The sequence below is a fragment of the Pseudorasbora parva genome, chromosome 20 (genome assembly GCF_024679245.1).
Source record: "Pseudorasbora parva isolate DD20220531a chromosome 20, ASM2467924v1, whole genome shotgun sequence".
NCBI lineage: Eukaryota > Metazoa > Chordata > Actinopteri > Cypriniformes > Gobionidae > Pseudorasbora > Pseudorasbora parva.
The window spans coordinates 13,040,205-13,053,067 of NC_090191.1; the positions used below are offsets into that span (position 1 = coordinate 13,040,205).

The 12,863-nt window shown below is 41.5% G+C and overlaps 2 non-coding genes across 2 annotated transcripts; both read right to left on the reverse strand.

Moving 5' to 3' along the window:
- Positions 1-12,201: 12,201 nt before the first annotated feature.
- On the reverse strand, positions 12,202-12,273 carry trnaq-cug (transfer RNA glutamine (anticodon CUG)). The gene has a single exon. It is a non-coding gene; the product is annotated as a tRNA-Gln (tRNA).
- Positions 12,274-12,479: 206 nt separating this feature from the next.
- On the reverse strand, positions 12,480-12,551 carry trnaq-uug (transfer RNA glutamine (anticodon UUG)). The gene has a single exon. It is a non-coding gene; the product is annotated as a tRNA-Gln (tRNA).
- Positions 12,552-12,863: the final 312 nt, after the last annotated feature.

Sequence of the window (12,863 nt, forward strand, 5' to 3'; positions counted from 1 at the left end):
CTTTGAGAGCAATGGACACCTTCTCTCTGATGCCAAGGGGAATTAGCTCAAATGGTAGAGCGCTCGCTGCGCAAAAGAAGGGGCCCAATCTTTCCGCTCACGCACGCAAGCGAAAAAGACGCATAAAACGGGAATACGCCGACAAATTACCCCTTAACATTATTTGGGTTACACTCATGTGCGTTATGGTGGAGTTTGAGTTACATTTGAAACAAATCACCCTCCGCGGGTTGGATTCGAACTCGTGTTCTGCTCGACAAAGTATCCAAGTGTTCAAATCAACTGCGCCTATTTTTAGTTATCTATGACGTAACGTAAATCCTGCAAAGTTTTTTGTATTTGAATTATTATTATTATTTGTATGAATGTACATGTATAACACCAATTCTTTGCATTTTATTACTTTTGCATCAAATAAAAAAAATAAAAAGTTATGTGCGTTATTAAAGTTATGGAAAAATTAACATATTTCCCTGTTTACTGCCGGTATTATCAATCCCACTCTATTTTAAATATATTTTAATGTATTCTCTCATTCACAGCTATAAAAGTTAACCCAGTGCCATAGAAAAATATGTTTTTCAACGGCTCTGAGTTAACCCAATTATGACAACTTCCGCTATGAGAAACACAGAAATGTGAAAATGGTCTATTGATTACATGTTTATGGTTAAATAAAATGAATTCAAAAAAGTTGTGTGTGTGTGTGTTGGGGGGGGGGGGTGATTTGATTGATATGATTGATTTAATTTATCTAATAAAAAACACATCAAATTTAAAATGTTTTATTAAATTGAACAAATATAAAATATACACAAATATTGAAATGAGTACACACACACACACACACACATATATATATATATATATACAGGACAATATTTAAAAAAGTGGGCACGTAATATATACAGTAAAGTGTTTGTTGAGGAGGTGGTCTATTGATTACATGTTTATGGTTAAATAAAATGAATTCAAAAAAGTTGTGTGTGTGTGTTGGAGGGGTGAGGTGGGGTTGATGATTTGATTGATATGATTTATCAGATTTAATTTATCTAATAAAAAACACATCAAATTTAAAATGTTTTATTAAATTGAACAAATATAAAATATACACACAAATATTGAAATGAATACACACACACACACACACACACACACACATATATATATATACAGGACAATATTTAAAAAAAGTGGGCACGTAATATATACAAAATATATACAGTAAAGTGTTTATTGAGGAGGTGGACTTTGTTGTTTATTTTGCTGTCGCTGTTCTGCCAACCAGTCTTCCAAAGATTGTCCACCAGAGGCACGCAAGCAAAATGTGGCATTACCATATCGGCTATGGCCAAACTCTTTCGTTTTGGGCTGTCCACATTTGCTGCACATGTTAAAAGACACCCCTCGCACATACTTCCTCTTATGGACTCCACTTTCCTCCTCCTGTGCCCGCCGGCGCCTGTTCCTCTGGGTGTAACGGGACAAAGGAGCAGCAGAAACAGGAGCAGCAGAAACAGGTGCAGCAGATACAGGAGCAGCAGAAACAGGTCCAGCAGATACAGGAGCAGCAGAAACAGGAGCAGACAGAGCTGGGCGTGCACTGGATGTTGAAGCACTTGAAGACTGAAACACCATCGACACAGTCATGTCTGGGTTAAGGACTAGTGTGCCCATCAATGACCCAGGTGCTGAAATGGGCTGCACAAGTCCTGATGTTGTGGGGGCAGGTGCGATGGGGCACTCCCTGGTGGCAGCAGCGGGCCGTCGACCTGGTCGCAGAATAGGTGCTTGTCCTTCTTGATTTTTCGGAAAGATAAAAGTATGTCTTGGGCCCGAGGTCGATGGTGCTTCATTTAGTTTCTCCCTCGGTGGAGGAAGCTGTGTAATAGACACACCTATTGGATCAGCTGGAATCAGTCCCTGAGCAAGGACACTCATTTCCTGATTCTTCTGCCGCCGTTGAAACCTAAAAATAAATAATTTATTATATATATGTTTAGAAGCATTAATTTTATTTGAAGCAAATAATGTGCCATGCTTACCACTGAATGAGTGTCCTCTGGTTTAGCTCAAACAGCTGGATCATTGTTTCATCCATCAGCCTGCGACTATTAAGCACCAGCTCTCGGATGTGGTGGTAATCTGATAGGATTTTAGACCACCTGGGAGTGCAAACTCCAGCCTTCTTGGTTGGCGACTTGTGTAAAGCACACAACTTCATACAAATGGCCTCAACCAAGCGGCTGGTGCTGGGCCACTGTGCTGGACCCCCAGGATGTCCAATCAGACAACGTTTGACACTTTCCACACCCGGTGTGACACCGGACCGCTTTGGAGCCTTAAAGCGCCCATGTGTCAGCTGAGGCTGATGTCGAGACTGATAGTTGACCCGCTGTTTATCACAATCTGGGAGAGCTGTCCACAGCTGGATGGCCTCTGTCATCTGGAGGTCAGTTAGGTAAGCAGCCTCACGAAGACCCACCAGGTAACCAGCCAGATCCTGGACCTTATCCCACCCAGCGATGCCATCTGGGCCAATGACTGCTCCCTATTAAATGCAGATTAATATTAATATATGTGGAATAAAACAAGATTGAACTTAAATAAAGCACTTAAAGTGTCTTACCTGAGCCTCATCAGAGAGACTGCTTCCAGTGTCAGATGGCTGTGACAGCACTGAAGGGGCAGGGGCAAGATGCTGTCCTTCTCCACCAGATGATGTGGATGGCTCAGCCAATGATACTGGGGACTGAGGCTGAGGCAAAGATGAGGGGCTGTTTCCGAGATCACTGCAGGGGTCATCCTCATACAGCACTGGAACTGTGATGTCCTCCAGGATCTGTTCCTCAAACCCCTCATCTTGCAGATCCTGGTCATCAACTTCCTCCACCAGCCTGTCTTCCTCCTCTGGGTTTTGGAGCACTGGAGTTAGTGTTTTGCCAGTCTGGCTGTAAAGATACTCCATTCCCAGCAATTCACCTACAAGAAATGAGAGAAAAGAAAGTGAAAAAAAGACATTCTTAAAATGCCCCTATTATGCTATTTTAAAGTTTCCTAATTTAGTTTTGGAGATATTCAAAGTCAAAGGTCAAAAAACACTTTCATTTTCTCATAATATACATTGCACATCACCAAAACGTTCAGCCAAACGCTCACTCTGCTCTGACCAGTCAGACAGCCCAGTCTGTTGTGATTGGTTTACCGCGTATTCCAAAAAAAAAAAAAAAAAATTGTGTCCAGAGGCTTCCTAAAGCTCAGTGATTTGATTGTAGACACTGATTTTCCATAAATCCCAGTGCAAATCTGAATCGATGATGAAACAATGGTAGAACTAATTTTTTAACCTTGAGCAGGGTTAGGGTTATGGGTAGCCCTTGAGCAGGGTTAGGGTTATGGGTAGCCCTTGAGCAGAGTTAGGGTTGGGGGTAGCCCTTGAGCAGGGTTAGGGCTGGGGGTAGCCCTTGAGCAGGGTTAGGGTTGGGGGTAGCCCTTGAGCAGGGTTAGGGGTAGCCCTTGAGCAGGGTTAGGGTTGGGGGTAGCCCTTGAGCAGGGTTAGGGTTGGGGGTAGCCCTTGAGCAGGGTTAGGGTTATGGGTAGCCCTTGAGCAGGGTTAGGGCTGGGGGTAGCCCTTGAGCAGGGTTAGGACTGGGGGTAGCTCTTGAGCAGGGTTAGGGCTGGGGGTAGCCCTTGAGCAGGGTTAGGGTTGGGGGTAGCCCTTGAGCAGGGTTAGGGGTAGCCCTTGAGCAGGGTTAGGGTTGGGGGTAGCCCTTGAGCAGGGTTAGGGTTGGGGGTAGCCCTTGAGCAGGGTTAGGGTTATGGGTAGCCCTTGAGCAGGGTTAGGGCTGGGGGTAGCCCTTGAGCAGGGTTAGGACTGGGGGTAGCTCTTGAGCAGGGTTAGGGTTGGGGGTAGCCCTTGACCCGGGTTAGGGTTGGGGGTAGCCCTTGAGCAGGGTTAGGGTTGGGGGTAGCCCTTGAGCAGGGTTAGGGCTGGGGGTAGCCCTTGAGCAGGGTTAGGGTTATGGGTAGCCCTTGAGCAGGGTTAGGGCTGGGGGTAGCCCTTGAGCAGGGTTAGGACTGGGGGTAGCTCTTGAGCAGGGTTAGGGTTGGGGGTAGCCCTTGACCCGGGTTAGGGTTGGGGGTAGCCCTTGAGCAGGGTTAGGGTTGGGGGTAGCCCTTGAGCAGGGTTAGGGTTGGGGGTAGCCCTTGAGCAGGGTTAGGGTTGGGGGTAGCCCTTGAGCAGGGTTAGGGCTGGGGCTAGCCCTTGAGAAGTTTTTTTTTACTTACTACATGAAAGGTAATTTTCAGAAAAAAATAATAGGGGCTCTTTAATATTTTGTCTAGTACATTAAAGGCTAAAATAGAAATAAAAAATTAATTTCTTGCCTGTATATGCTCCAGGAGGCCGATAGCGCTCATCACAGGGTTTCCCAAAGACTGTTCGGCTAAGCTGGTCCACAGCCTCTCTCATGGCACTGCCATATGACCGGATAGATGAAGGTCCTTTTATGGCTTCATCCATCCGGTCATCATTCCAACGCATCAAGCCCTCAAGGAGATAAGCCTGAAAATGCGCATCACTGGCACTGGTTCCTAAAAGTTAAATAAACAAAAAAGGGTATTATATGTCACATATGTACTACACATGATGTGCTATGAAGTAACTGGTTGCATGTAATAGAGTTATGTAATTTAGATAAAAAATTGTCATTAGTTACTAGTGATTGTCAGGCAAGACAGCTTTGTCAATGCTTATGACATCAGAAAAGAACTGTAACATTACTGTAGAGTGTGACATTTATTAAAGTGCCATTACGTTAAAGTAATGGAAGCAGTTACAGTGCTTATATTTTAAATTAGTAATTCAATTAGTAAGTAATTAAATATGTATGTAATACCTGGAATAAAACGGTTCAGGTGCAGGTGGAATGACTCCAAGGAGGTAGAGCCACGGGCACACCTGTAGCAGCACAGCTCCACACCACCCTTCTTCAGTGTCCCTGTCTTCATGTACAGTGGAAAGTTCTCTGGATCTTGGATACACTGTACATGCTTCTGCTGTTCTTTCCATATCCGCTGGATCCTTTCGTGGTCCAGCAGAGGAACTCCCAGAGTGTCCTTCCCGGCCGCACTGTCAAACAGATCAATCAGTGATCCGATTGATCTGGTCGTCTCCTCCATCCCCCTGGTCTTCCTTCGGCAGTGCAGTGCCAACTCCCTCCTTGTAATGCGAGCACTGACCGCCTTTCCGGAGATGTGGCCAGTCTTCTTTGCCGCCAGCTCACCTTCCTTTGCATGGCGAAGAGCAGCCACATCCTCTGGATCCCACTGAAAGATGCACGTGGACAGACGTGCCATGAAGATCCCATAGAGAGGATGAGCCTCTGTCGTGACACCTGCAGCAAATCGCCGCATGAAATGCCAGATGTCAAGGCGCACTTCAAGCTCATCCCACTCCGAAAACAGGACCTTCACTCGAGACTGGCCATGCTGACTGCAGCAATCTCTGTCCACGTACATCACTTTTGGGGCTGCCTCTCCTGCCTCCCGGTAGCGTTTCATCAAACCAGCTGCCATGGAGTCCAGTCCATGTCCTTCGGCAGCTGTTAGCACAGAGACAAGGACTTGGCCGTGTTCGTTCCCCACATTTGTGCACCAGGCAGCTGTTCCTGAAGCAGCACCAGCCAGTTTCTTTGTGACCTATAGGGAAAAATAAAAGGGTCAAAAACCGTGTTCATTATGTCTGTGTACATATCCATGTCTGGCAAATATCTGGATACAAACAGGGCTGTGATACCTTTTTTGTGTCCATCTTGAGAACACAGCCAAAGATGGATGTAATTTTGCCCTTGACCTCGTGCAAACGCCCCAGAACATCCCTGGCGTACACTGCTAACAGCCACTTAGGTTTAGGTAGGGCAGGTAAAAGGGGAGGCTCAGCAAACACAGGAGGCTGCACAAGGGAGGACCTTGTAAATGGTTCGCAGGCAGTCAAGTACTGCAGGACACGCTGTGTCCATGCCTCACTGTGCTGCTCCATCAGCTTCTTGTAAAGCTGAGTCACACTGTTGCCCAGTGTCCTCTCCCTCATCATCCTCAGCACCCGGTTGTCACATGAGTATCTAAGAAAACAACAGTATAATCATGCAAAAAAAAAAAACACAAATAAAAGCGCCTAATAATGAATGATTGTCGTTAAGAATTACCTGTATGTCAGCAAAGCTGGAAACTGACTGCGGTGACCCATATCCAGCTGCCCTAAGATGTCCTCGGACCAGGCAGGATATTTCTTTTTTCAGCGTTTGCACTCCAGATACTCAGTGGCAAGGTCATACCACCCGTCGATGTCCAAGACCTTGCGCACGGTGCAATAAAGTCCTGCCGCTGTCAGTCTGTGCTTAACACAGTCTACGCGAACACAGACAAGGGGAAATAACCACATCTTCAGCGGCATCCATAAGAAAAGGGGCCGACAGAAGAAGAGGTCGTGTGAGGCGGGTGGCTGAGTGTTAATTAAAGGGGGCTGAGGAGGGTACCACCAAAGCTTCAGCTGGGACACTAGTTCTGGCTTGCCGGTTCGAAGGTTGGCCTTAAACAGTGTGTTCCGGATCCACTCATGTTGGAAAGGTGGAAGATGATCTTTCCAATGAACTGGAAGCTCAGCTGGTGGGTGATGATGTTGAAGATCTGGTGGTTTTGCAGTTTCCGCTGATGGAGACGGACCAGCACAGGCCTCTGAGTGAATAGTAACAAAAAACAATATAAGCATGACTGCTGCATTTGATAGTAATATGCCAAAAATTCAGCCCACAAACAGCCTGCGAAGCAATAATTTTGGACAAGTATTAATAATCATTAACAGTGAAGAAAATGGTACTAGTGTTAAAAAGCAAAGAATGCAGTGTACACTTTATTGATGTAAGGAATATGGAATCAATAAAGCTCTTTGAGGATGAGGATTAGATGAAATGGAGTAAGGAAAATGAGGCACGATTAATTCAGACACGAAGCATGCACAAATATACAGTATGGAAAAAACTGTTCCACTAATTGTAGGAAATTGTTCCTGTGTCTTTGTGTGTCTCAGTCTCTGCTCAGCAATCAGTTACAGCTTCAGGATCCTGGGAGAGTGCAAGTCAATGAACCACACGAGTAGAGTCAATATGGTTTATTCAGAATGCAGCTCTCGAAGTACAACAGGAAAACAGTGATATTTATACCATTAATCCACGCCCTAATAGTTGGACGCACCCTACATAGGAAACAGAAAGATAACTCCATATATGTCAATAATATGATAGAAATGAACCAGGAACAGATAGCTCTGCAGTTGATGATAACAGCTGGGTGGGTGTGCGCTCTACATGCTCACGACAAAACAGGAAACAAACACCAGTTCCCCTTTTATGTTATCAGAAGGACAGTTTGCAGAAAACACATACACAGAATATATATGCACATATAATCTTTCACTAATCATTAGAACAATGAAACTCCATGATCCTGTCTGCTCAGGGGGAGCTAAAGAGTGAGTGAGAAGAGCAAGCGGAGTGAAAAAGTTATCCGGCGATTGTTTCACAACGGGTAAGTTCGGAAACGCAAATAAATACCCCGACACCTTTGGACATCCTTACGGTTTTGAAGAAGTGCACTCAAAGAATGCATCCTGCTTGAAGCATGATGTGACATAATTCTGTATTTTAAACAAAAAATATTAAAAACAAATAGATTTTTTGTGTGTTTTTACAAAACATTCTTATAACATTTGGGTAACACTTTAAAAAATGTACAGTTATAAGTCACTTATAAGTTATTAGTTGATGAATTTACAAAACATAACTATACATTTATTAATGTTTAATAAGTAATATGCTAACATTTTATAAATGTTTTGTTAATTCAGTTATAAGTAATTTATTAATTATTACTTAATACATTCATAAATTATTATTAAGTGGTATGCAATACTGTAAATCCTGTGTGTATATATATATATATATATATATATATATATATATATATATATATATATATATATATATATATATATATATATATATATATATATATATATATATATGCATACAGTACAGGCCAAAAGTTTGGACACATTACTATTTGTAATGTGTTTGAAAGAAGTTTCTTTTGCACATCATTTGATCAAAAATACAGAATATTTTTTTAATATTGTGATATATTATTACAATTTAAAATATTTGGTTTTCAGGATGGTTTGATGTTCAGGATGGTTCCTCCAGTCTTCAGTGATCATGATCCTTCAGAAATCATTCTAATATGATTATTCATTACGAGTGTTGGAGACAGTTCTGCTGACTAATATATTTGATGAATAAAAGGTTCAAAAGAACTGCATTTATTCAGAATAAAAACATTTTTTAAATGTTTTAAATCTTTAAATGATAAATCTCCTTTACTATCAATTTTTATTAATTGAACACATCCGTGCTTAATAAAATTATTGATTTATTACAAAAAAAGAAAGAAAAAAAATTACTGACCCCAAATGACTGACCAGTAGAGTTTATCGCTGTTACAAAAGATTTCTATTTTTAAAACATTTTGCTTCTTTTTTTCTTTTCTTTTTTACTTTTTATTCATCAAAGTATTATAAAAAAGTTTCACAGGTTATGAAAAAATATTAACAACTTTGAAAATGAATCATCATATTAAAATTATTTCTGAAGGATCATGTGACACTAAAGACTGGAGGAATGATACTGAAAATTCAGCTTTGATCACAGAAATAAATGATCATTTAAAGTATAATAAATTGAAAACCAATTATTTTAAATTGTAATAATATATCACAATATTACATTTTTTTCTGTATTTTTGATCAAAAACATTACAAATAGTGATGTGTCCAAACGTTTGAGTTCTTACTAGGACAAGAAAATATGTTCATATAATACCAATTTTATCGTCTCTACACTGGTTACCTATTAAGTTCTGTGCCAATTATAAAGTATTCCTACGAATTCTGCATGTTTGTGCGTTTGAACACAGACAAGCTTATAATGATCATTTACTAATGGTCTATTCATTACTTGTTTAAGATTAACCATTATCAGAGACGATACTGAAACAAGTTTGACCTAAATACTTAAAATACTTAAATAGACTCAAATAATGATTTATATTTTTTACCATAACTTACAGCACATTTGTATATTGTTTGCAAACCACTTTTAAATAAGTTATATTTATATGATTATAGTAAATTATTAGTTCATCATTAAACAAAAACTCATAAGTGTCTTAAAACTAACATTTATAAATGGTTAGCGTATTACTTATTAATGATTTATTATTGTATAGTCATGTTTTGTAAATTATTAATTTATCATTAACAAATAACTTATAAGTGACTTGTAACTGAACATGTTAACAATATTGGCATTTGTCATATGCCACACCTGTATTTAGCTGTGCTTCACATTGGGATGCAGCAAATACCAGCTCCTCATCATCTTCTTCAGCAGTGGGAACAGGAGTGCCTGGAGCAGAAATGTAAAAACTATTACTGTGAACAATACACAAAAGACAAACGTATGCAAGATGGTGCTTACTTACCAGTAGTGAAAATCTGCCTTTGGGCCAAACGTTTGGTTGAAGGTTCTGCTGCTGGAGGAGGTAAAGTGGACTGCGGTAATGGATCTAGAAACATGACAAGTTTGCCATAACGATAAATAAATACATGTTGAACTGCTGTATGGGAAATTCAATATTTACACTCACTACTCACAGGGTTTAACTGGTGACATGATTTTTCTCGCCAGCTGTGAAGGAGACAAATGTTTGCCACGTGCCAACAGCGCTTTCACAGTGGCGGTCTGTTGTACACCAGTTCGGATGTCTGAGGGTGGAGGTGCAGAGGTACTGGAGGCTGAGGGTGGAGGTACAGAGACAGTGGCGGCAGCAGGTGGACGTGCAGGTGGACGTGCAGGCTGATGTCCACTGGTGCCCACAGCAGAAGCCTGTCTTTTCAGGACGTACGCCTTAAAAAGGGCCATGTTGGTGTTGGGCCTGGCATCTGCCTTAACCAGGTACCTGATGAGGTCCTTTGCCTCCTTGCTCTGGTCCTCATAAACTTCCTTCATGGACCGACCCTGGAAGTCTCCAAACTCCACCATCAAGCAGCCCTGGTCTCCAGTTGCCCGGGCTTCTGCTTGCATATCCTGCTTCCTCTTGTACTTCTCCACTTCTTCTGCCATCTCTCTAATATCAGAAGTGTACTGTAGAAACAGCTGTTTATTTTCTGACAATGGGTTTGTCTGCGCTTTCTCAGTGGAAATGCTGAGCACCAAATAAACTGCATACCCCAGTGAGTTTTCCAGGAGCCATCTAAATCTCTGGCCCTGGTACTTCCCAAACTGAAGTTTGCAGTGAGCCAGTACTAAAAACTGGTCATTGGGGTCGCCACCGTTTGTGCAGACATAAGTACTGGCCTCTGTCAGCACCTCCTCTTTCGGTTTGGCCCTTCCAGACTCCACATTTTCAAGGCGCTTCGCCTCCGCCGATGGCGCCATGAGGAGTCGGCTTGATGTTGGCGTTTGGCGGCGAAAAACAGGGTATGCGTACATTTTCTGAAATGAAACTCAGAAAGTGACTATTACCTCAAGAAATCGAACAGTACCTGTCCGTTAAGTGTGTAACTACATATATATATATATATATATATATATATATATATATATATATAAATAACTCTATATAGTATATATATATATATATATATATACACAGACCAACCACACTTAATCACATGTAAAAACCAAAACTTGTTTTTGCTTTGTATTTACAATGTTGTTTTGTTATATCTGTCTCATTATGTCCTGTCCTAGGTTTTTATTTTTTTAAGTGTGTGTGTAATGGCATTATAACACACTACATGTAAGAAAGAGACTATTACCTCTAGAAATCGATGCGATACCTGTATGTTAAGTGTGTAACTATATATATATATATATATATATATATATATATATATATATATATATATATATATATATATATATATATATATATATATATTGTGTATTTGTACTACCTCTCTATCTGTGATGCATCTTATATATATACAGACCAACACACACTTCACATAAAAACTCATCATCAGGCCAGTGTATGGTAATGTTTATTACCACAGTAATATGGTAATATACAAAGCAAAAACATCAGTGTTGGAGGCCTCACATGTAAAAGACGTTTTTGCTTTGTATTTACAATGTTGTTTTGTTATATTTGTCTCATTATGTCCTGTCCTAGTAGCTAAAAAAAGTGTGTGTAACGGCATTATAACATTATAACGTAACCATATTACTGTGGTAAAAAAAAAAAACAGTCGAATACGAAGTATATAATTTGATGGGGGATGGTGGTAACGATTTTATAGGCCCAGGCTCTCGGATGTCACTAGTATTATTACCAAATATAAGTATTTTTTGTTAAATCATTATCTTTTATTCACACACAATACACACATCATTGTTGACATCAATATAGCTTAACGGCCGATGATTTTAACTTATCTGAACATTAGCAATATGTTTTGCTCAGTTACGTTATTTATCATGGGAAAAAGTAAGTTAACAGGTTGACAGGTACTGAGGAAAACCTGTGCTGTACATGCTATCTAGCTACATTGACACGTTTCATTTTCTAAAAATACACACTGAATATAAACAAATTATATTAAAATAAAACAGAGCGATATATCATAGTCTTACCTGTAACAAAGATGACGATAATAACGGACGACGGCTATTGGTCAAAAGTAGCCAGAGGAGAGAAACGCGATTGGTGAAAAGTAAGCCACGGGAGCGAAACGCGATTAGTCAAAAGTAAGCCACAGGAACGAAACGCGATTGGTCAAAAGTTAGCCACAGGAACGAAACGCGATTGGTCAAAAGTAAGCCACAAGAGGAAACGCGATTGGTCAAAAGTAAGCCCCAGGAAGAAACGCGATTGGCTCAGGTGGGCTTACTTTGGGCTTACTTTGGCTCAACCGGTGGAAAGCAGTAGGCGCAAGCGAGAGGTAGCGGGATCGATGCCCGCATTCTCCAGGTGGCCACTTGGCCTTTTACTTCAAGGGGAACTCCCGAGACGTGCTTTTGAGGATGACTGCTGTGTAAAAGTTTTTTTCTTGGATGGGCTCCTGCGCACATTCCTGGCAAAAGCAGGTCCCACCGAGATTTGAACTCGGATCGCTGGATTCAGAGTCCAGAGTGCTAACCATTACACCATGGAACCTTGGCGTTGGCTGGCTTTTCTCACAGAGCAGCATAGAGTTAAGTCAATCAGCCTAGAAGCGCAATACCAACGAGCCAGCGAAGGCTTTGCTTTTTGAGCCCATGTTTTGCCAATTCCGAATCGGTTCCAGACAGCCAATTTCACAGGTACGACAGCAGTTGCGAGACGCTTCAGTTTGCCCCCACCCAGCCACAAAAATGTTGTTAAGGTTCCACCGAGATTTGAACTCGGATCACTGGATTCAAAGTCCAGAGTGCTAACCATCACACCATGGAACCGCCATGTCCTGACCTGTGGCCATCTGAGAGGCAGATAGTGATGAGGCTAGGTGGATCCAAGTAGAAAGCAGGTGGCGTTTGGACACTGCAGCCCCTCGACCAAAAGCACACAGTCACTGTTCCTCTGCCGAAACCCGGGATCGAACCAGGGACCTTTAGATCTTCAGTCTAACGCTCTCCCAACTCCGCCAAAGCTGGGAAAGAATAGCCCGTATAAGAAGGGGAAGAAGGGGGAGAAAGGGGAAGAAAAAAAGGGAAGAAATTCAGGAAGTCATAAGTTCGAATCCAGCCTCCGTCACAATTTAATGCGTG